This window comes from Lissotriton vulgaris, chromosome 6 (assembly GCF_964263255.1).
Source record: "Lissotriton vulgaris chromosome 6, aLisVul1.2, whole genome shotgun sequence".
NCBI lineage: Eukaryota > Metazoa > Chordata > Amphibia > Caudata > Salamandridae > Lissotriton > Lissotriton vulgaris.
The window spans coordinates 1,482,838,068-1,482,862,953 of NC_141694.1; positions in this window are offsets into that span (position 1 = coordinate 1,482,838,068).

Consider the following 24,886-nt stretch of genomic DNA (forward strand, 5'->3'; position numbering starts at 1 on the left):
TCAAATGTGTTCTGTAACGCATATAAGAACCGGGGTAGCGACATCATCTTGAATAATGCCGCTCGTCCGAGAGGGGACAACGGAAGCTTGCGCCATGCCTCAACATCGGACCTTAGGCGTTAAAGCGGGGGTAGCAAGTTACGTTCATAGCGGACCACAGGATCTAGGGCGATAAAGACCCCCAAGTATTTAAACCCCGCCTGCACCACCTGTATGGGGCACCCACGTGGCAAGAGAGGAGACTCACCCGAAAGGACATATACACAGGACTTGGACCATTTAATCACGAGGCCGGAATTTTTCCCAAAAGAATTTAACACATCAAATAACACTATCAGCGACTTCCGAGGCGACGTGAGATACAGCAGGATATCGTCCGCATAGAGTGACACTAGGTCCTCGAAGTCCGGGGTCCATCAAATACCCTTCATCGATGGCTCCCACCTCAGCCAGGCTGCCAAGGGTTCCAAAGCGAGGGCAAAAAGAAGCGGAGACAACGGGCATCCCTGGCGCGTACCCCTTCCTAGGGTAAACGAGCCAGAAACTCGACCATTCACGACCACCTGGGCCAATGGTTCCTCATACAGTAATTTCACCCAGCCGATAAAAACAGGACCAAAACCAAACTTAGCAAGGACTGCCCAGAGGTACGGCCATTTTAGCGTATCAAACGCCATTGTGGCGTCCAAAGAGGCCAAAATGGCCAGCTCACATAACGACGACGCCCTCGCGAGTGCGCCATGCAAGCGCCGAAGTTTCAATGCCGTGTTACGGTGTGGAATGAAACCGGATTGATCTGGATGGATCAGGTCGCCAATGACGGTTATCAAGCGGTTTGCGAGCACTTTTGCGAGGATCTTGGGCTCAGCGTTTAAGAGCGAAATGGGTCTATACGATGCACAACGATCTCGCGGCTTCCCCTCCTTGTGAATCACGACAATAGATGCAAGTCGTTGATCAGGAGGGAGGGAACCCGCATCTAGCGACTCTAAAAACATCGATCGAAGATACGGTGCTATTTTATCCGGGCGCAGCTTGTAGAGCTCAATGGGGAGTCCATTAGGGCCCATGGCCTTTCCCGACCGCACAGAGCGGACAGCAGTCGCCACCTCCTCGACGGAAAGCGTTGCGTCCATCAGTTCCCTGTCTAAATCCGATAAGCGGGGCAGTGCAATGTCTCGTAGAAGCAGATGTGAGTCCTGCTCTGGCCTGTCTGATACAGGGGAATATACAGTTTGGAAGTATTCCGAAAAACACTCCACAATCTCAGTGGGATCAATTACTCTCACTCCATCCACTCTCTCAATCAAAGGAACCACACGACTAGCCCTCTCCTTCTTGTCTAGCCAAGCAATCAACTTTCCCGCCTTGTCACCCACATCATACAGACGTCCTTGCTGCTCGCTGCTCATCACTTTGGCGGCATCCTTCACCAGCGCTCTATAGTCAAGTTGTTTAAGACTGAGGAGGTGGAGCTTGTCCTGGGGAACACCAAATTCCAATTCCCTTTCTAAGTCAGTTAGTTCGGGCTCAAGTCGGACAACTGCCTCGTATTTTAGTTTTTTAGCGCTATTGATTAATGATAGCACCTGGCCATGGATCACAGTCTTGTAGGCTTCCCATAGTGAGACAGAAGATGACACAGACCCCACATTTTCCATGAAGTATTGATCCAGTGATTTGACCAACTCTGCACGGATCTTAGGGTCGCGGAGTTACCAAGGGTTAATCGGGGCTACCCGGCCCTCAGTTCCCAGCCTTGTTTCCATGACAAGCCATAAAGGAGAGTGGTCTGAAATACCCCAGGCCAAATGTCTGATCTCTCTGACAGAAGAGGCCTGTGTCACGGGCATCAGTATGTAATCGAGTCTCGAGAGACTACCGTGAGCACCAGAGTGAAAGGTGTATTGCAACTGCCCCGGATGAAGCAGTCTCCAACAATCTATTAATCCCAAAGTATCCAGGAAGCCACCCAGCCAGGACCGAGACTTCACGTGTTCCCTGGGGGGGTAGCGGTCGCTATTTCCAGATACTACCGAATTAAAATCAGCACCCACCACCAGGATGCCTTCCGGGAGCCCCAGAATCACTCTCCCCAAGTCGGCAAAGGTCGTAGTCTGGAGGCCAGGCGGGACATAAACAGAAAGCAGGGTGATAACCTTCCCCTCCCATCTTCCAATAATGGCGGCCTACCGCCCCCTATCATCAAGGATGATATCATCGACCTCCAGAAGGAGGGAACCCCTGACCAGGATACCCACCCCCCTAGAGCCGGTAGTGAATCCAGAGTGCGCCAGAAGACGGTAGCCCCGTCGATTCATAGCATGGCATGTGTTTCCTATCAGGTGTGTCTCCTGCAGCAGCACAACATAAGGGGAGAGGCGTCTTAATAGTTGTAACACCACACCACGTTTTATCCTGTCCCCCAACCCATTAACATTCCAACATAATAATTTCAATCCCCTACCCCCCATCCCAGGAATGATTGCTGCATCCACCCCACAACGAATGCGACATCCAAGTCCAGAAGTCCATCAATACATTGCCTTGAAATTAACCAAATATCAACAACTTCCCCCCCTCCACCCCCCAACAAACTCCCAAAACCAGACCCACCACACTGCACCCCTGCGTTAGACTCGAAAGCCACCCCAACTTGCAGTGTGCCTGTCGCCCTAACATATAACTAATCTACGAAAAGAAACCCCAGAGGAGGAAGAGACCCACCCCCCCCCGCCAGCCCTGGGTAACCACCTCTATCAAAGCAAGTTTAAGAATCATCAAACCACAGCTGGAAGGTCTATATGTAGTCCAGAGAACCAAGTCCGTTCCTCATTCCTGCTCCATCGGGCCATCTTCAGCTCCTCCAGAGTGTTCAGAGTGTTCCTGCTGCCTGGGCAGCGTGTCGAGCCAGTCACTTGCAGCCTCAGGATGATCAAAAAAGAACGTCCGATCTCCTTATTCCACACGTAGCTGAGCTGGAAAGAGCATTGCGTATTTCATGTCCCTGTCTCTCAATCGTCTCTTCACACCTGGAACCCCATCCTTTGTTTCTGCACAAGCTGGGTGAAGTCCGGGTAAAAGCTCACCGTGGTATTTTCGGATTTCATGGGGCCACCCAAGCGCGACGCCTGCAGGATAACGTCTCTATCGCGAAAGTTAAAAATCCTGGCGATTATGGGCCGCGGGGCAGCACCCTGCTTAGGTTTACCTCCCGGCACCCTGTGTGCCCGTTCCACCGCAAAGAAGTTGCTCAGGCTTTTAGGTGCAAGATGGTTTACAATGAGGTCCTCCACGAGGAGGTCAATAATTGGTCTTTCTGGTTTTTCAGTGACACCCACAATACGAACGTTATTTCGTCTTGCACGATTTTCGAAGTCCTCCAGTCGGCAAGAAAAGAAATCGTTTGAGGACCGCAGATTGCGGACCTCCGTTTGTAGATCGGAAACATCAGTCGTGAGGCTGGAGGTCTTCAAGTCCAGGGATTTTACTTTTTCATTCGTCTTAGCTAAATCCGCCCTGATCAAATTGACGTCGATCGCTACAGTGTCAAGTTTTTGGGCCAGAGTCTCATATTGTTGGCCAATAGAGGTCTTCCTGCCAGCAATGGCGCCCATGACATCACGTAGAGTCAAATCATCTCCTGCCGTCGAGTCGGCTCCCGCATCTCCCAGAGGCCTACTCGCCCCACCAGGGGATCCCTTAGGATGAGTGTACCTGTCCATAACGTTAGATTGTATGGTACCCCCACGGTGGACAGACTTGGTCTTTCGCCTCTCGATCTCCGGTTTGCCGGCCATCTTGAAAGCTGCGCCCGAGGGGACCTTGAGACCTGGTTAAAATGGCTACGTTCAAATCACCCAAAGGGTTTCGCTAGAAGAACAGGTTACCACTCGCCATACAAAGAACAGTGACATTCAATCACGGCACTAGAGCGAAGTTGCGGAGTTGAGTAAACCCTGGGTAGCAGGAGCGAAACCGATGTTTGGGAGGGTACGAGGCCAAAGGCGAAACTGAAAGCTAAGACCTGGGTAGAGAGTAGAATCAGGCTGGCCGATGTTGTTCAATTACTGCCCGGGCAGGCCATTGACTCGAGCCCGGGGCAGTTCCGTGGAGCAGGCCACAAAAGTTCAGAGTTTCGTAAAATCGGTTCCCGGGGTCCAAATTGATTTCTAGAAACAGCTATTATATCAGCTGGGTTGCGTCTTCAATGACCCGTCGTCATAACCAGGATAAAAGTCAGGATAAGTGCCGGAGGTGGCAAATGTCTGGGAGCCCTGTGATCACGCGGCCATCACGGTTGCGCGCGAAGCTCCTCCCCAAATATTCACCCTATTTCTTTCTTTATTTATTTTTGGGCTTGTATAGCGCTGGAATCGACTCCCGAAGGAGTTTCTCTGCGCTTTGGCGGATACTAAGGAGGGTTGTGGGCTGACATGGTTAGTAGGAGAGAAACAATAACGTTTTTAACAGTTTTCTAAAAATCGAATGTTCCGAACAGTGTCTAAGAGAGTCAGGAAGTTTGTTCCATAAACGAGGGCTGAGATAGGAGAGAGCCTTCCCTCCCATTCTTGTCCTCTTGATGATAGGTACTTCAAGAAGGTTTTTACTACTGGAGCGCAGGGCACGCAAGGGAGTGTATGAGATGAATTAGTCGGCCAGATAGGATGGGCCCAAATCGTGTAGAGCTTTGTGAATAATGCAGCAGACTTTAAACCTAATCTGCTGGCGGATGGGCAGCCAGTGGAGTTTCACTAGTAAGGGGCGTGATTGGGTCCTGGGAGGTGCATTCTGAACCAGTCTGGCTGCAGTATTCTGGACTATTTGAAGTCTGCTCAACAGAGAGTCATTAGCTGAGATCAAAAGCCCGTTACAGTAGTCTAGGCGACTAATGACTAACGCCTGGACTAAGGTTTTGCGAGTAGAGTCCGGGAGTAAAGGAAAGACCTTCCGTAGCATTCCGATTATGTGGAAGCATGAGCCAGCTGTCTGTGCTACTTGTTCTTTTAAAGTAAGAGCCTGGTCTATTCGAATGCCTACATTTTTTACAACTAATAAAGGGGCGGGGTTGGGGCCCAGATCTAGAGGCCACCAGTCCGGGGTCCACAAAAGGGGAGCATCCCCGAACAGCATTACTTCTGTTTTTCCTATGTTACATTGCAAAAAGTTATTTGCCATCCACTGGGACACAGCTCGCATTCCATCAGAGAAGGCCCGTTGGACCGTCATCGTTAGTTTACTGAATGGGAAAAGGAGCTGTGTATCATCAGCGTAGGAGACAGGGATGAACCCGAAGGTCCTTAGGAGACTGGCCAAAGGGGCGACATAGATATTAAACAATGTAGGGCTCAAACAGGAGCCCTGTGGCACCCCCTTGGTCAGTTCCACGGGCATAGAGTGCTAAGGGCCGAGGTTTACACTTTGCAGACGGCCAGACAGAAAGCTCCTCCTCCATGTCATGGCTGACCCTCTTAATACCACCTCTTCCAACCTTTTGAGCATGGTGGGGGGGGGGCATCGCGTAAAGCATTAGACACCTGGAAGTTCACTGCATCTCCCTTAACATTAGCAAGGATGAAATCGGAAACTACAAACACTCCAACAAGTCTCATTCCCAATTCAACAGCCGCCTCCGCACCATGTTCATCTTGGACACGCTTAATGACGGAGGGTAGGACAGCCATGGACGGAGTGCCGAAGCACTTAGTATAGACTGTCGCAAATATCATACCCCAGGTCTCACAATCAGGAACCTCCGGTATTAAGTCTTTCTGCAAACTTATCGTTAGAATCCTGTGTTTCTCAACATGAGTCGTATTAGGAAATACTGCTTCCAGCTTGTCAAATTTCTGAGCAAGCCAAAAAGGCATATCATCCTTATCTTTGGGCCGCTTGCCCATAACCGAATTAACCATGACAGGATTCATTTTCATCCCGGCCGCTCCAGCTGGTTGCGCCGCAGCAACAGGTGGCCCCACCTGGACGTTGCGGGATGCTTATTGCACTAAAGCCCGATGCACTCAAACAAGGGAGGCATAGAGCACACGCAACTCATCTATAGTGACTTGCAGGTAACGCGGATGTGGCATGTAACTGGCCAAACCTGGCCACATGGCCCCGGAAACGGCGCAATTAAACCGAACTCGATGCTGCCAGGCAGTAATAGGAATCTCTAGTGTCCTATATGGGGCACCGCCATGGGAAAATATAGTATATTAAACATGTAGGTAAGTAGAAATGGGAGAAAATAACAATCCAGGTAATAGAAGGTATAAAGCAGTACAAAATGCATCTTTGAAATTTAAAATCAGTGCTGTAAACAAGAATCCGGTGAGGACATTTTCATGTACATTTGAGTATCTTCTCCGTACATATGGTAGTGTATGTTTGAGAAGTTCAGAGTATCAGTGAGAGGTTCCATGAACAAGTTGAAGAGCATGGGTGATAGTGCAGATCCTTGAGGCACTCCATTTAAGACCGGGGTACTGTTAGAAAGGGAATGGTTGACTTTGATTCTCTGTGTTCAATTATCTAGGAATGAGGCAAACCAACTTTAAACTGGCCTGATAACCCCATCCTTTTTTCAAGAACATCAATCAAGTTGTCATGTTTGACCATGTCAAACTCTGAGGAAAGATCAAGAAGTATAAGTAGGCAAGTTTCATTCTATCAAGTAGTCTTAGGGCGTCATCAACAATGTGTTTTAGAGCAGTTTCAGTACTGTGTCCCTCTCTGAATCCTGATTGGGATTGGTCGAGGAGTTGAAACTGTTTGATGTAATTGCAGAGTTGTGTGTATACGCATTTCGCAAGTGGTTTGGCTAAAGTCATGATATTGGAAACAGGTCGGAAGCTGTTAGGATCAGTTAAGTCTGCATTTGGCTTTTTTAGGATGGGAGTGACGACCAAGATAGAGGCAATAGGGAATCAAGCCTTGTAGGAAAGATTTATGGACAATCTTAGACCAGAGTGGAAGCATTGAGGATATACGTTCTTTGAAGAGCTTGGCGGGCAGAGGATCATTGAAATGATTTGAAGGTTTTAATGAAGTTATAGTTTTGAGTAGCTCGACACCGTCTGGTAGTATAAAGGTATTCTATGAGGCCTGATTTTTTGGAGAGTAAAATAAAGAGCCAGAAGTAGGGGAACTCATCAAGGGTAATTGATTGGGTCAAACGAAGTGTATTTGGTGTGGTGCGTTGTAGTTCTAGTTCGATCTTTCTTGTCTTTTCAATGAAGTGTGCAGAAAACTCCTCACTGCTGGGGGTTAAGTCATTGAGTGTAGTTGAGAGGTTAGCTTGCTGTTTGATGATTTCAAACTGTTTTTTTGGCCTGTTTTTAGCATGGTCAAGCTGTGACCTAAAGTGTCTCCGCCAGTCTTAGTTTACGTCTTTCATCATTAAGGGAGCAGCTGAACTGCTTTGGAGCAATAGAATAGAATATATCTGTCATGGAGTGAATGTAGTGTTCAGGAGGATCATCCAGACTTGTCAGGTTAGGGGCTGAGGAAGTAGATTATTACTAATGCTGGTTTGGCCTACATGGTTGTCCATGTTTAATTAGCACCCTTTCCAAGATGAGAAATTAAATTAGGTAGTGATCCGACCAGTCACAGGTTGATACAGCATCCAGTTGAATAACGTTGTCTTTAGCAATGATTAAGTCGAGGGTGGAACCATTGTTGTGGGTAGGTTCATTGCAGCACTTGGTGAAGTTTAGGTTGGAGAGGAAAGCCTTGTAGGGGCACAATAAAGGATCATTTGCGATGTTTCATTGTAAATTGAAATCCCCAAGGAAGATATGATTAGGGTGTTGGTCAAAGTTGGAGGCTATGGTCTCCATTATATGTTCTACGAATAGAAGATTATCACCAGGGGGGTGAAAGATTGTGTGGAGTTTACAAACTAAATTGTCGTTGTTCCAGATTTCAATACCACAGGTGGACATTGTGTCGAGTTCAAGATGGGATGGGACATGGTGTGTTGCTGGGCAGTTAAAACCTGGCTGTTGGGGAGCACAATGGGTGAGAAGGGTGCTCCTTGGAACGAGGGTGAAGTAGAAGAAAGGTGGTTAGTAGATCTGAGGTTCCCCAGAGTGTTGTTACTGAGCGTCATAGGGGGGTGAGCATTGCGAATCAATGACATGCGAGTAACAGGAGAAGGCAAGTACCCTCCTTTGGTAATAGGGTAGTCATTGATGGGGTTCTTGTACTGAGGGGCATTAGAAATCCAAGGGTTGGGGGGAACTGTGAAAGAGTTGGGTGCCCAAAGGGGCATGGGTGAAGGAGAGGAAGGGATGCGAGTAGACCTTAAGATCCCCACATTATTGTTGCTGAACGTTTTAGAGGGGTGAGCATTAAGTATCAGTGACATGTGAGGAGTGGGTAAAGGCAAGTCCCTTATGTAATAACTAGGGGAGTCTTTTAATGTGGTCCAAGGCCTTAGTCCGTCCACAATGGTTTCATTGTTAGTGCAAGGGGACTGGTCACGTTGAGTACTAGTAAATGAGGTAGCTGAGGTAGGGGTGGTAGAGGTGGTGGATGAGTACGGTACAGTTTTAGCTTCTGTGTTTTTAATCCTTATAAAGATTTTGTGGAATTGTTCAAGAGTTTTGTTCAAGACTTGTATGAGGATACTCCCATTGTTGTATATGGAATCTGCGAGATCAGCATTGAAGTCTGGTGAGGGTAATATGGTTATTTTGAAACCGTGTGGTGTTTTCCTTATTGGTTTGGAGCAGAACATGGCAGTTTGTACTCTTCTCCATTTGGCTCTTCTGTTGATGAAGAAGATTAGGTCGCTAAACACAGCGCCGTTTGAGGTGGAAAAGTAGGCATTAGAGATAAGAGTTTCGGGGTGTTTGAAGTTCTTAGCAGCGTTTTTGGGTAGGTTCGGTGGGTAAACAATCTTAAATGAGTAATGACCCTCTTATGACAGCAGGTAGTCGTTGTGGTGGATGTTCTTGGGAGCCATGGCAGCATGGAAGCTATGGTGTGATATGCGTAGATTTCTGAGTAGAGAAGTTATTTTTTTTGTCCTCATAAATGCCACCAGAAAATGTCAACTCTAGATAGGCTTTCTCCAGGCCACTAACACAAACCAGCTGTTTCCTCCCTGGGGTCTGTGGATAGCCAATGGAGATCGCCCAGAGGTAGGTCGTTTCCCAATCCAACTCCCATTCACGATGTATCTTGCCACTTAGGGAGGACAGGACCACTAACCTCTGGCATAATCATTGGACTCATTGGAGGTTATCTCTCAGCCCATGCATTTAAGGCAAACCAAATCTTATTTGCGCTTTCCCCACCGCACAGCATGTCTAAACGACTAACCGCCATGATGTTTCTTAGACAATCTGCAAATCTGGGGGGGTTTACAGACTTCCACTCCCTACAAATCTCTCTCCTAGCAATAACAATAACATAGAAAATAAACTGTAAGGTACAATTTCTAATATCATAATCCAGGGGGAGACCAAAAAGGATCAATCTAGGACTACAAGTAATTGGGGATAGTACAACCTCTTCTAAGAACTCACACACCTCACTCCAGTAACTCCTAATGTCCGGGCAGTCGACAAACATGTGTCCGTCGTCCGCAGCTGGAAACTTACATCTTGGACAAAAGTATACTTCTGCTGAAAGCTTAGAGAGTTTCGCTGGGGTCCAGTAAACCCTGTATAAAGTAAACAAGTGGTTTCTTCTGAGATTGGATGGTTTTATAATATTTTGGGAAAGTGTAAATGAGTCTGTCCAAACCTTCAGTACCTCCCCTAAATTCAGGCCTGGAAAATTGTCCCATAACTTGATGGTTTCAGCTCCTAGATTGTCTTTCGCTCCCTAGATTTCTGAGTAGAGAAGTGGCAGGATTATCATGGGACGAAATTTAGAGTGCAAATATATTTGTGGCTCCGCTAGTCAGATTTTCATTCAGCGTCTAGGTGAAGCTGATGCCCTGTTATAAATAGTGAGTACTATTAGCGCGGGGGCACACTGTCTTGAGTGTAACCAGGTGCTTTAAAAATGGTTTTATTATTATTATTATTATTTAATCAAAGAGTAGATATAATAGCGAGGGACCCAATAGTCCTGCAGATCTGCAGGGAGTTAGTAAAGGAACAGTGAATCAACCAAGTCCATGAAAGCCAATGAAGAATCCCCATTACAGTATGGGCGCTCCTTATCTGTAAATGTTCGAAAGGTGCCACTGATGGAGGAAAATATCCTTGTTTGGTTGGTACAGGTTTACCACTGTTGTACAGTCCAGAAGCTGCACAGTGTTTACAAAATGTATCAGCTTGATCTCTAAACTTAAGTTGGTACCAGTATTGGAAAATAAATCTTATCATAGCATCACACCCTAGATGGAATAGATCATGGAAAATAAGTAAAATGTGATTCATTAGACATTCTGGCAACCTAGTCTTTCGATTTAGGCCCACCCATTCCCACTCTCCTCACAGGACCCTTCTTTATTCACCCCCATTTTTAAGATATGTTCCTTCCTCTGGTACCTCGTTTTGCAATGCTGTCTCTTTTGCTGTCCTATGTGTAAAGTTATTTCTTGCTTCACGTGGTCATCTATCATTGTGTGCCACACATTTTATAATTGCTTCTTTTTTGGTCAAGGTCAGAGCCCCTAATAATGCATCTACAAGTGAGCCAAGTTTTATCTTCTCCCCGTTTGCTATCATGTAGCCTCTTTCCCTCCACAGTCACCCAAAGTCATGTGCAACTCCAAAGGCGTCCTAGCTGTACAATAATTAATTGGGGTTGTTTTTTTTTTTTTAAATATTTTTGAAAACCTTTATTAGTGCATCCAGAGAAGTACAAATACGGGCCCACAACCCTGAGGCCGGCCACGAAAACTGATTAGGCACAGGTGCATGCAATAAAGGTGACGCAATAGCACAGCAATATCAATAAGCAAATATTCAGCAGTTACACTGGAGATCACATGCTATCGCGCCTAAGGAGCAATGAAGGTTAATTTAAAAAAAAAAAAATTCTTTTTCCCTTGTTCTAGCAACCATTAAAGTCCAGACTGTTTCGTTTGAATTGAAAATAAAAGCTATAAACTAAAGAGCAGGGTTCACGTAGGCATGACATATCAGTAGCGACCGAGGCACACACAGCCCAGCATCCCAATCTTCAGGTCCCCCCAGGCGGCATGACGGCCCATTAAGTGTGCAACAGGGATATCAGAGCCAAGATCCTAACAAAGTCTACCGCCACCCGTCCACCAGCAACACCTACACAGACCCAAGATAGAAAAGAAAAGAGGAGATAAAATAAAGAAGAAAAAACAAGGCACCATAGAAACAGAAAAGAAAATAAAAACCCATCCCCCAACCCCCACCCTACACGCATGCAAAGGCTACGGCCTACCCCCCCCCCAGCAGTGTGTCTGTCGCCCAATAAACCCGAAATATAGAATAAGAAGTGAGAGAAAGAAAAAGAGAAATACCATATCACATAAGATATAGGGAGCAAGAAAAGAGCAATCTAATCTAAAACTCCCATGAAACCCCACCCCGGAGGAGGGCCATCCCCAAACAACCATAATAACCAACAGGAGTGTAAGCGGCCACCACCTCCCCGACCCCTAAATCGACCTTATCCAACGTCCGACTACCCCGCCAGTCCATCACAGTAAATGTAAATACCGGTAGATAAGGCAAGAGAAGGGTGGACTCAGCCCTGGCCCCTACGGTCCATTGAGTCAGCAAATTGTAGTAGCGGCGCAGTCCCATAGTGCAGGAAAAGCAACCGGCATGACCGCCTCGAGAGAAGGCAACGTCCATGAAATGCCATCCAAAGCAGGACAGTGTGATCCACCAGGGTACAGTCCGGGCAGGCATACAGCAACAGTCCGCCAAGAGTAGCAAAGCACTAGCAGGTAAAATGCCCAAGGTAAACGAAGCCACCACGTCAGAAGTTCCCGCTGGCGTTGATAGATCTGGCGCTGGACGGCAAACCTCAAGTGCCCGCAAAAGTACAGAAAGCATGGTGTCCTCCATAGCTTCAGCAGGCAGTTCAGCGGCGATGTTAAGCTCCATCACCTGTGACCCCTCATTGAGTCACCGAAGGGGCTGCAAATGGCCGCCTACCATCAGACTCGGCGATATGCTACGCTCACAGCCGCCCGCCCGGTCAGCAGAGGAGAGTAGGGGGACAACAGCGTCCAGGCGGCGCTCCAGGGCACGGACGCTGTAGCACCAAGCAGCTCGTAGATCAGACAAAGCTTCCAGGACGTCGCCGATACACAAGGGCATTTCAAGACAGGATGGAATGCCAGTCCCCTGCCCACGATAGTAACAGGCGTGTGGCAACCCTCGATACCAGCCTTCGGTAGCCATTGTTAGGCGCCGTGTAAAGAGCAGCTTTCAGACAGGCAGGGCAGGGGCACAGGGATCAGGGCAGCAAACGCCGATGCAGCGCCTCGCACGGGGACACCACAGTGACGGTCCAGCCAGGCGCCATGTGTGATCGACAATCACTCAGACCAAATGGCCCCCTCCATTACATTGAGAAGCGAGAAAATGCACAGCAGCTTCCAAAGAGAGAGATACAATTGTTGCACCGACGGGTGTAAAGCCACGGAACAGAGAGACTGCAAAAAGAAACTGTTGCGCCGTCACTGAGGATCTCGGCAGTCTGCCGCGTCTCTTCGGCGGTTCCAGTATCTCCCGTAATGGCCGGCGTTGTTCCCCAGCCAGACGCAGCCGAGAACAAAGGACCGGACCCATGCAGCAGTCGACGGCAGGAGTTCAAGGCTTTCCGTCACTCCCGGTGCAGGATGGACGAAGGGGAGCACATCATCGGACTCAGCGTCGCCTCCCCAACCCGTTACCGCACAGCAGACACGATTCAGGAAGCAGGAGAAGAAGCGGTACGGGAGGGAAGCGGACGGGTCGGCGGAGGCAAAGGCTCAGGCGGCCATCGCTGTTGCCGGCTGATTAATTGGGGTTGTTGGATGTATTTTAAGTCTGTGCCCGTGTACACCTTGCACACCTTCATCAAGTACAACGATAACAGCATATATTGTGATATGGATAAGACGTTATAATAAAGAAGTTCACCAGTAAGCAGACAAGTCCGCTCTCCAGTACACCTGACATTTAAACAGGCATCACAGGTTCAATTGTGAGAAAAGAAATAGTAGTTTACTGACCCGTTGTCAAGATAGTGCATAATATTTTAATCTGTAATGGGATGGGACTTATACCAAATTTTCATATTGATTGTCCTGGGCTACTAGTTCCTACCTACGAAAATTGTTTCAAGGGACTCCATATATTTTTAGGTCTTGTTTTGGCAGGAAGCAGTGTACTGTACTTGTCTAACGCAGCACTGAAAAAAGAAAGATTTTTGTCTAGTCTGGGATGGAGTCCCTTCTCCAACAAACCTCTTTCCTTCTCTTGGTCAACAGGAGGTCTAAGGCCAAGGTGAGACCTCTTTCACATATCCCAACAATCTAGTCAAAGTGGAAGGATCCAAGTCATACTGCGTCATTGCCCCAATTCAATATAGATATCCCTCAAGTAAAATGTAAATGTAATGTAATTTGTACAGCGCACTGGGGTGTCCTGGCGCCGTAACGCATACCGCTATAGAACCCTTCCTGGCTTTTCCCTGTGAAATGTCCACTCCTGGGCACCCCCAAGGTGAAGCCAGGCATCCCACTGATCTTGAGGCCATTGTGGAGATTAAGCAAGCTATTGCCCAGAGTTGCAGAGTGGGACCCATGATTAGAATAGGCACTGAGGCAAGAATTATCAGGTCCGAGGAAATTGAGCCCAAGACCCGCTGAGGCGGGAGTTGAACCCTGGTTCCAGGCCAGACCTCTGCATCAGGGTCTGCCGCTCTAACCATTGAGCCACACTTCTCCACTGTAGGTTGCAATCCCTAGGCAAGACCAGGCGAGCTGTATAAAGTCATCTTTCTCATCAAATCATTTAGTGCACAGCTGTGCAGTAGTACATTTTGAATACAATTAAAGTGCAGTAATCTGTGCTTGATGTTTAGAAAAACTCATTTAGCTCCTTCAGGCAGGCAGGACTGTTTGTCTGTCCGGGGCTGTCAGTAGCCTGTTTCCCAGCGGCCGGTGCGACCAGGTCTTGCACCCGGAGGGCACTGTTGTAGAATTGTGCCACCATATATATTTTGCCTAAGTCACTGACTGTCATTGCGAGTATAGTTAGGGAAAGGGACTCTTCAGGAAAGCAATGCAAGAGTACTCTCAAAGTGTTGCATACTTTGCAGTATAGAAAGGCAATCAGTGCACTGAAGTTAGTAATATCCCCCTTAAACAGCGAAAGTGCTTTAAATGAACCCCCTCTAAACAAGTCTCCCAGCCAGTGCCACCCCAGTCTGATAAAATGTTGATTAGCTTTGGGCTCTGATGACAGTGGTAGCCAGGGTTTCTCTTTGATCGGCACTGAGAGTGAATATGACAAATGTAGGCCGAATGTTCCTGCAAAGCAATTTTCTGCACCAAACACATATTGCAGCTGGCCCAATTTGCTCCCAAGTCTCCTGGCCAGAAGTGTTTCGAAGGGACATTCTGCCAGATTCATCAAAGACCCGTTTTGCGAGTCTTTAATAGCGATTCATAAGGAATCGCTATTACAGACTCGCAAAACGGGATTCATGTAGGAATTGCAAAATAAAATGCGATTCCTACACATTCCTTATTTGCGATTACCAAATTGCTAATCGCAAATAAGGAATAACTCTCCATTCATTCCTATGGGCCAAAGGCCCATAGGAATGAATGGGGAGTTATTCCTTATTTGCGATTAGCAATTTGCTAATCGTAAATAAGGATGCGATTTCAAGGGTGTTAGGGGTGTCCAAAGGACACCCTGTAGCACCCCTGAAATGTAATCTACATTGGTGTTGCGCACACACATGTCCAGAGGACATGTGTGTGTGCAACATGCAACTTAGAGAAATGCATTTAAAAGCATTTTTCTAAGTTTTCGCTATTTACCACGAGGTTTGACCTCGCGGTAAATAGCGGCCCGAAATTGCGAATTCGCAATTTATAAATGGTTGATGAATTGCATTTAAGTAATCTCAAATAGAGATTCCTTAAATGTAATTCCTCGCAATTTAGCGAAATCGCATTTACCGATTTTTGCATTTGGAATGATGAATCCCAAATGCAAAAATTGCGCTCGCAAAGGGCCAGATTCTCAGAATCTGGCCCTTTGCGAGTGCAATTAAGCTTCATGAATCTGGATGATTGTGCCTCTGTCTAGAAATGTGCAAATGTTAATGAAACAAACGTACCAGAAGTACAGTACTGTTACAAGTGTCCAATGTTGTCTCACAATAATAAAGGTAGAATGTATCATCTTTGTAGATCGGCTTTAATCTACCCTAATAACCTCAGATCATTTATTGAATACAAGAGTAATTAGGACACCCCAAGTCCTAGGTATTTGGTTTACTGTTCCTGGTATGTGAATGGTACATTTGGTTTCACAAAGCACCTTGATGTGGTGAATGTGAACATGATTTTGGACTTTTGGCGAGTTTTACTGCATGCAGAGATCCACGCATACTCATGAAATATTATTGAAAAGACCTCGACACTTAAACCAGCAGTAGACATAGTAGAACTTCATTCATCTACATGGAGATTTTGTATTCCATTGTCGCTGTACAAATCCCTTTTAAAGCTTTGTTATTTCTAATGATTCAGTCTAGGGCTTATATACAGAAGTGGACAAAGGTCTCAGTCTTGTTTTGTATTCCAATGAAACAAGAAGGAGGGGAGAGGAACCTGTTTCTGATCTCCATTGCCTATACAGAAGCTATTAAGGGGCACAACTCTGGAGCCATTGATGTAGTTGATGCAAAATTGTAGCTTCACTATGCTAGCTTCATGCAGAGAAGAACTCTTAAGAAAACAATGATTGATCTAGAGAGTTTGAGAACGGTAAATATGATGTGACACTCAGGGCAGTTTAAATTATCCTAAGCACAGATTCTGTTTCATGTCGACCCAGAAGTGAAATTAAGAGGAAGTTAAAGATTTTTTTGGCCCTTTATCCTAATACAGGTAAGCCCAGTTAGCTACGCCCCAAAGCTTCAGTGGGTAAGGCTGAGTTGGAAGTATTTAAACCACAGTAAATGCCATTTCTAATTTTAGCAGCCAGCTACAATGCCCATTTGACATTTTCCTCCCAGTGGATGTCTTTGATTTGTAAAGAAAGTTTCCCCCTGTCCTCAGTATTCGGTAGGCAAAACCTGCACTTGTGCACAGTGGGTATGCCCTCTATGCCCCATACACGCCTTCATAGTTGCTGCTGGTTGAGGCTTGCAGTCTTCTACAGCTACAACTGGGCACCTCCACAGCCCCGTGTGCCCTCTACCACCGTCCTCTGTGAAGACTTTTAATGGCATTTGGCTGCCAAAGGAACCTATGAGCAGCACTCGTAAACAGTGATCAAATGCAGGATTAAAGTCAGTGCCAATGCAAGCCCAAGCACCACTTCATATCTGTCCTGAATCCAGTACCAGGATCTCCAAATGGAGCACATGGTGTAAAATTCCCTCATTTTTGTCAGTATGGCTGTCGAGGGAAATAACAATTGGTTTATATCTAGGTAAGTCACTCAGTACTGTTCTTCGTCTTCCCTGTCGAGGTGTTATCCTTTGGCATCACCCAGCATCGGGTAAAGAACAATTGAGCCACCGAGTGGTTTGGCTACACTGTGCATCAGTTGTTTTGAGCACCTCACTTAAAAGGTTTGCACTTTTATGCTTCCTTCTAAATTTATCAAAGTTTTCAACTCTTGAATTAGCTACATTTTATTCGGAGTATTATGGACAAGATACAATAATTTGTGCATGCTATCAATTTTTATTGCATGTATTTAGCTTCCCAGTGATAAAAGTAGAATGATTAATCTTTTGTGATGAGTTTTAATGTGCGCTATTTTTCTCAGATCATTTATAGATTACAAAGCAGAAGGTGAGCTGGACGCACAGGTTTGATGTCAAAGCCAGAGGCGCTTGTAATGCAGTCTTCTTGGCTATTTCATTTCTCATAACAGTTAGAAATCGAAAAGATAGCTAAACAAGACTTTGCATTGTAAAAAAGCTACAAGATCCGTCAGCCCATGAGGGAGGACAGCCAATGTATTTATCCCAGCTGCCTCAGTAGGCCACCACAAATAGGAATCTAAGCATAGTCCCTCCTCTTTCTTGTAGCTCACAACAGTAAAAAAAACTAGTTTTGTAGCTCTCTCCTATTTATACCAGCTGGCTATTGTTTATAATGATAAAAATTGATCTGTTTATGTTTTCTTATGAGTGACACTCAATTGTATTCCAGTCCTTTGGTTACCTTTGCGTAAGATCTGCTATTTTAACTAGGACCGTGTGGATCATTTCTGACCGTCATTCAAAACTGGCAGGGGCTACTGCACCCACGCACATTCTCTATCTCTTCCTCGCACTGCACACTATTCTGGGGCTCTCCTCCGGTTCAGAGCAGCGCTGGTTAATGACCTTTTCTTTTGTCCTGGGATTTCGTTCATTTACTGCTGGGATTCTGCAGGGATCCTCATGAGGTTTTGTATTCTCCTTTCTCGGGGCTGCTGAGCTGTGCTTATTAGACTTCTCAAACTGGTCTACGGGAAATGAGGCATAGTAGCATTGCCAGTTTGGGGGATAGGTACCTGTTTGGTTGCCAGGACAAAAATAAATTTAGCACCTGGTTTAACATCCCATGGCACTGAGTGTGGAGACGGAGGAGGGATAACCTCCCAGGATCCTGCACACAAAAGGATGTTCCCCCTCGGGGATGTGACCTGCTGAGATAGCAGAGCGGAAGGTATTAATGGACCAGTAGGCCAACCCTTCGGTTGCCAGGCTCGCTAGGAAATTTTAACACCTTAACGACATCAGAGGCCACAGGATCCATACCCTACGCAGACACCAATGTGTCTATCGGGTCCAAGCTGACTTGTACCTCTTGACGGTACTATCCGCACCAACGTGTCTATCAGGTACAAGCTGATGCCCATGCCTTGGATACTGGTTCCTCAGCCTGTTGCGAAAGACCTGGAACCGACCAGCATCCCCTGTAATCTTCCAAGCCATAGGGGGTCAGGGAGCCCTCCAATACCAACTGGTGATGAAGCTGACTCGGAATGAGGAGGTGGTGAGGAAGCCAGTGGGAATCAGATCGGAGAACCCCTGGAGAAGTTCCAGAAGAGCCGGAAACCATACTTGTGATCTCCACAATGGTGTGATAATTACCACATCTGCTCACTGTCGTCAGATCTGGGCAGAAGCCACATGATGAACGGGGGAAACGCATAACCCTGCTCCGGAGTCAATTGCAGTAGAAAGGCATTCGTTGCCACTGCTGGTGGGTCCAGCCTAGAGCTGAAGGATCTGGGCAGCTGATGGTCCAGCCGATATGCGAATCGATCCACTGAAAACGGACCCCACCTGTTCCGCAACTCCGCGAATACCCTCGGGTCAAGCTTCCTCATACTGGAGTCTTATAAGTGGCGGGAGTGCCAGTCTGCCACCTGATTCGCCTGACCTGGAAGGTACTCCAATGTTGCCTGATGGTCTAGGCAGTATTGCCAAAAGCTGGTTGCAAGGTCAGAGAGGACTTTGGAGGGCGTGCCCCAAGTTGATGTAGCTGACGACTGAGACTTTGTTAATCTTGAGCAGAATGCAAGATTGGGCACTGTCCTTCGTCCAACATCGAATTGCGAACGAGCCGGCCAGGAGCTCCTAACAGTTGATGTGCAAGGACTGCTCCCTAGGTGACTACAACCCCCCGTAGTGAACTCGCCACATTTTGTGCCCCATCTAGGCCTGCTGGTGTCTGACTCTATCACGAGGTCCGGCGCTAAGCCAAAAATCACTCTCCTATTCCATGCTTCCATGTGTAAGAGCCACCAGGAAATTTTCTTTCCGAACTTCGGCTGTGATGGAGACCATTTGATAGTAGATAAGGCACCTGCGAATGTGTGATGCCTTGAGTTGCTGTAGGGCCCGATAGTGCAAAGGACCCGTAAAGAGGGCCTGAATCGAAGAGGACAGACGCCCCACTAGGTGGGCAAGCTGTCGCAACAAAGTCTGCGGTTTCGTCAGGGTTCGCCATAGTTTGTGCATGATATTTGTAATCTTTCGAGGCGGCATACTGAGGTTAGAGTTGGGGGAGACTCTTGTGAAACCCAAGATGGTTGCTCTTTGGGAGAGAACCAGAAGGGACTTTTGTTCATTGATAAATAACCCCAGGCTTTCTATGAGATCTGCTGCGTTATGCAACTGACTGACAGCTGATGGGGACGCTGGGTCATGGAGAGCATGTCACTCAAATGAATAAAGAGACGTATCCCATTGCCCCAAGGTGTGCCATCAAGGGTCTGAGGACCTTGGTCAAACACTAAAGGCTGTAGGAGAGTCTGAAGGGAAGGTTTGAAAACTTGAAAGCCTGTTGAAGCCAAATAAACTGAAGGAACCGCCTGAGGGTGGAAAGATGGGGAAAGATGGGGACTGTCAGATCGGCGTCTTTGAGATCTAGGCAAGCCATCAATTGAAATGCCGGTACAGTAGCCATTTGTTGAACTCTCGTAAGTTTATCACTGGACGTTGGGCCCCATTGGACTTGTTCACCAGATAAAGGTTGCTGACAGAGCCATGGGAGTGAATGTGGTTGTTGGTTGAATAACCCGTTTGGTCAACAAAGAGCGGAGCAACCAGAGCGGCTTCTCTTGAAGAGAATTGGATTTGACGAGGTCCATTTGCCTGAAAGATGGTACCATAAAACTTTATCGGAACCCTTGGACAGTTGGTAGGATTTTCATACTTTGTTGCACCAATTGGTTCAAGATTTGCTTTTAGAACAAAAATTGATTTTATTGTATTTCTCTACAAATAAATTCCTTTTTTAATACATTTTTTTTCTTATAATTACTTCCTACCTTTATTCTTTTTCTGTGGATGTGTGGGTAGCATGAAGATGCTCATGTGAGTCTCTGATTGTGTGATGAGATAGTAGGTATAGCTTTGCCTCGTTTTAGTCAATAGGTACCAAGAGAAAATCTCTCTTTTTTACTTGTAACCTAGAAAGATAATCGCCCTCTCAACCCATCCTGAAAGCACCTCCAGTGAGATCATGGAACCCAAAGCCTTGGCATCCTCTGCCATGTCCAGGATCTTGGTCAGTGGGCCGATGGTGTCTAATATCTTGTCCTGGCAAGATCTCCAAGATTAGTCTGTGCCCTTTTTTGGGTCTTTTATGATTTTAGCTAGGAAGGTGGACATCCTAAAGTCTATGTCGGGGGTTAAGGTGACCTTCTCTTCTAAATTGGGCAGTGGACACCCAATTCTCAGACAGCTACGAATCTCCTTATCTAATGGTCTGCGGAGGCAGTTGGCCACATATTGCGCCACCTTATCACAGGGAACACACTCAGCTGATCGTGGGTTAAGGATCTGACCAGGATCCAGCATGTCTGACCCTGCTGCAAGGGGTGCTTTACTGGGAGGGGGGGGGGGCACCACTGTCTGGAGGACCCTGCTTCCTCATCAGAGGGTGACTCATCAACTTGTAGATAAGGAGAGAGGGGGCTGGGGATTCCTGCGGTGCTTCCAATTGTGGTCGGGGGGGGGGGGAGGGGTTAGGGCAGGCAGGCTCTGGGCCATAACGGCTTCATTTAGCCAGAAAAAAGGCATCTAGGTCAACATCTTCATCTTGAGGACATTTCGCCAGCAGGGAATCTGCCTCCAGCCGTGCTGGGGATACAGAGGAAGGACCTGGCATATCTGGCGCTGCTTGGGACCTCTTTGCGCATTTGTGTGTGATGAGCTGCGCAAAGTACTCATCCATGGGACCCATGGCTTCGTCCACTGCCTGGTACATGGAGCCGTCAACCGCATAATAAAAATCATCATCCCAAGGCAGGTATGCCAAGGTATCCTCATAGGCATCCCCTGAGGTCTCCATGGGGAATGTTAGTGCGCTGTTTTACCTGGGGGGGAAACTATGTCTAGGAGAAGTGCCACTAATGTGACATGGCCCTCGCCGGGGCAATATGGGCAGTGCCGCACAATAAAGATCTGTGCCCTGGAACACTCACCCCTGGTACTTTAGTGATGCGGGTAACGGTCTGGGGGCGTGTTCTCTCGTGATGACCCTGGTGGGCCCAAAATTGCAGACCCCATAGAAGCATTATGAGCATGCATTACCAACCCTGAGACAGGGCGTCAGCCGCCAGACTCCAAGGCTCCTGGCTTGAGGCTGCAACTGGGCGCGTAATTCCGTGCTGTCAGAGTTGAAAATGCCAGGAATCGGGCATTACGAGTGCAGACTGCTCCCCGAGATTACAGCACCACCTGGCGGTCAAAGGACCACAGCGCAGAGCCACACCTAATTATCATCCGCAGAGTAGCGCAAAGTATTCCAGCGGCCGTTGTAAATCAGCACTGGCGCTGCAGACATGCCAACAAAGTATATTACGCTCTCAATGCTTGCTGACGCACACGTACAAGAGAAGAGGAAAACAACTGAGCTTGTGGCTGCGAGCAGCAAAGAAAGAGGAGACTCAGCAGGAAGTAAGAACTATCACTGACGCGGGAGGAGCCTGATTTTTTTTAGAAAAAGTCGCGTATTTGCTATTTGCTGCCTGGTAAGTTCCATCAGGTGCTCCTTTTGGCGTCTCTGTGCTAGATGCAAAGCGCGGGATGTGTCGGGGATAGGGTCATTCGTATGCCGTGTCTCCGCCATCAGTAACTCTATCTCTAGAGTTTGTAGTTCCCTCTGTTTCTCCCTGTTGTTATTCGTTATGGAGGAAATGGCGTGTCCTCGAAGGACAGTCTTATATGCCTCCCACATAATGACAGAGGAGGTCACCGACCCCTCGTTCTCCTCAAAGTAATGTTTTGTCGTCTTTTTAAGAGTTTTTTTAATCTCAGGGATTTTGAGGTAACCAGGGCGTATCGGGTATGTCCGGTGTTTTTTGTGTTGATGGTGCGTGTAACTGAGTAGCATTGGGGAGTGGTCAGAAATGCCCCGAGGCCTAATTTCTATTTTGTTAATATTAGCCAGGCTACCCAGTGCTCCCAGAAAGTAATCTATTCTAGTGAGGCTATTATGTACACTGGAGTAGTATGTGTATTTTTGTTCTGTAGGGTGGTATTTCCTCCAGATGCCCCATCGCTGCAAAGAAACTCCCTAAGCTGGACTCCCCCTGCATATTCGGCTTCTGAGGGTGCCTATCCATGGAATTGTCAACCTCTGAGTTAAAGTCTCCACCAATGAGCAGTTCTCCCGCTGGGAGTTTAAGCAAAAATGCACTCAGGGCCGGGAGGGCCATCGTCTGCAGTGCTGGGGGTATGTATACTGATATAATATTTAGGTGTTTCCCTTCCCATTGCATGTGTATAGCAGCGAATCTTCCCGCTTCATCTGATTTGATTTCTTTTATAATTAGTGGAAATCGCTTTTTGACTAATATTCCCACACCCCTTGAGGTCGACTTAAAGGCAGAGTGAGCCACCATCCTGTAGCCCCACCTGTCGAGTGCTTTAGTGGATATGCCTTTGAGATGTGTTTCCTGCAGCAATATTACCGCAGGGTTTGCCCTTTTAATACATTGCAGTACCAATCCGCGCTTAATTTTATCGCCCAGACCTCTAGCATTCCATGTCAGCACGGAAAGGGACTGGGCTGTGGCGGCAGAAGCGTCCACCGGTCCAGGTAATGATTCATCCCCCATTATCAAAATGTATGGTATCAGTGGTTTCAGTAATGTGTGTCATACTTGAACTATTGTGCGTGGTTGTGCATTTGAGGATCTCATGCGCAGTTGCAATCTCGAAGCTATGAATTAGAACTCTAATAAACAGGACCCCAACTTCTCCCCCTCCCATCCCTCCCACCCACCCTGCCTCCCTGCTTAACGGACTTAGAACCGCCCGCCACCCCAACTTAGCAGAGTGCTTTTGTCCCCCCACCCCAACCAAAGTACTTGCTTGACGGCGTAAGGAGTCCATGAACGACATAAACCCTCCTTCCGGTCCATGGCCTGCGTCAGTCCGGTATCCAAGCCGGCGAGAACAGGTCTTTACAGTCACAACAATCTCATTCCGGGTGTTTATACTTCACATTTTTATCCTTGGCCGAGAGTTTCTGTGTCTGATCGTGGTGGGCTCTCTGTGTCCAGGTGCCTTACAGTCTGATTGTCTGTGTCTCTGTCCCTCCCATGACGATGATGGTTCTTGTTCCCACGACGCGGTTTGTCAGCTCGCCGCCAACCATCTAGCCAGTCATAGGCCTCCTCCGGTGTTTCAAAAAACCATGTTTTCCCAACCGCTACTACTCTGAGCCTAGCAGGAAATAGCATGGAGTAGGGCAGTTCTTGCGCTCGCAGCTCCTTTTTAACTTCTAGGAAACTCCGTCTGCGTCGGGAGACTGCCGCTGTATAATCCGGGAAGAAGGAGATTGCTGAATTTTGTACTCAGATCGGCAGGAAGACGCGTGCAATTTTCAAAATGGCGTCTCTATCGCGGAAATTGAACAGTCTGGCGAGCACCGGTCTGGGGGGTGCCCCAGGTTTGGGTTTTCCGCCCGGCACTCTATGGGCTCTCTCCACTGAAAAGAAACTTGATAGTCCTTTGGGCTGTAATCGTGTTTTCACCAGTTCCTCAATATAAAGGTCCATTGCTTGCGAGCCCTCACTTTCTGGAATACCTAAAATGCGCACTTTATTCCGTCGTGTGCGCCCTTCCTGATCATCGAGTTTTTCTGCCAGGATTTTATTCTCCGTCTCGAGTCGGGACAGCGTCTTCTGCATTGTCGTTGTATCTGTCACTAGGGTTTTAGTGGTATTCTCCACTTCAGTAACTCTGTCCGCCATTTTGTGGAAGCCCGTTTTTAGTAACGAGACGTCTGTTGAAATCGTCCCTACTGTTGTTTGGACACTAGATAGGGCTGCCATAATATCTTCCAATGTTACTTTTTTAGCCCCCTCTTCGTCTGCCGTTTTTTCCCCCGAGGAGTTGCGCCCTTCCTGGAGCGGCGGGTTGTTTTTATCATAAGCATACTTGTCCAGCTTTGCCTGCGTGTTTTGGGTCCGTGGGCCCCTGCCCATCATATTGGTTTTGGCGACGGCGTTGGCGCAGATCACTCACTGCGCAGTGCTTTTGGTTGTTCCCCTTATCTGGTCTGTTACCTTACAGTTCGTCTGAAGCGCTCAACACTTGAAAATCAATCAATTAATCCAATAAATAAAGTGTGATGATGGCGCTGTATTCGCGGCGTTCGTTGCGCAGATCATGCGATTAGTTCAACATAGGGGCTTTCCTTCCGATACTGTGGCCAAGTGTGCCTTGTTGTACATGGAGCACTGTAACTTGCGGGGTAGGAAAAGGTCTTAGTTAGGGCAGGCTTTATTTGATGGTATAACAAGTCAGTACAGGTTTTCCGGGGTACGGCTTTCCGAGGGGACCTGCTCCTTTCAGTTCGGCACTTTCTTAGGATTCCTTCCTCCTTTCTTCGAGTCGGACTCCTCCTCCGCTTTCCTTCTTCCGACTCTGTAGTGGAACAGGCTCCGCCGGTGGGGGAAACACAAGAGAGGGGGGGTGTCAGTCCACACACTGTACTCAGTTATCGGTAATCGGAAGGGGAGTGAGGGAAACCAAAGTGCTCCGGGTGACTAGGGAAGTGAAGGGTATTGTTTACCAGGGGACTAGGGAGGTTTCACAGGGTGCCTCTACTCTTCCTCCCAACCCAACCCGAGATACGTTTACGCACCTCTGTTAGCCACACACCTCCTGGCGTGCGGCTGGGCGACCCGTAGTGTCGTTGGCCTCCTGGCTCCTGCTCCTTCAACGGGTCCCTTCTGTC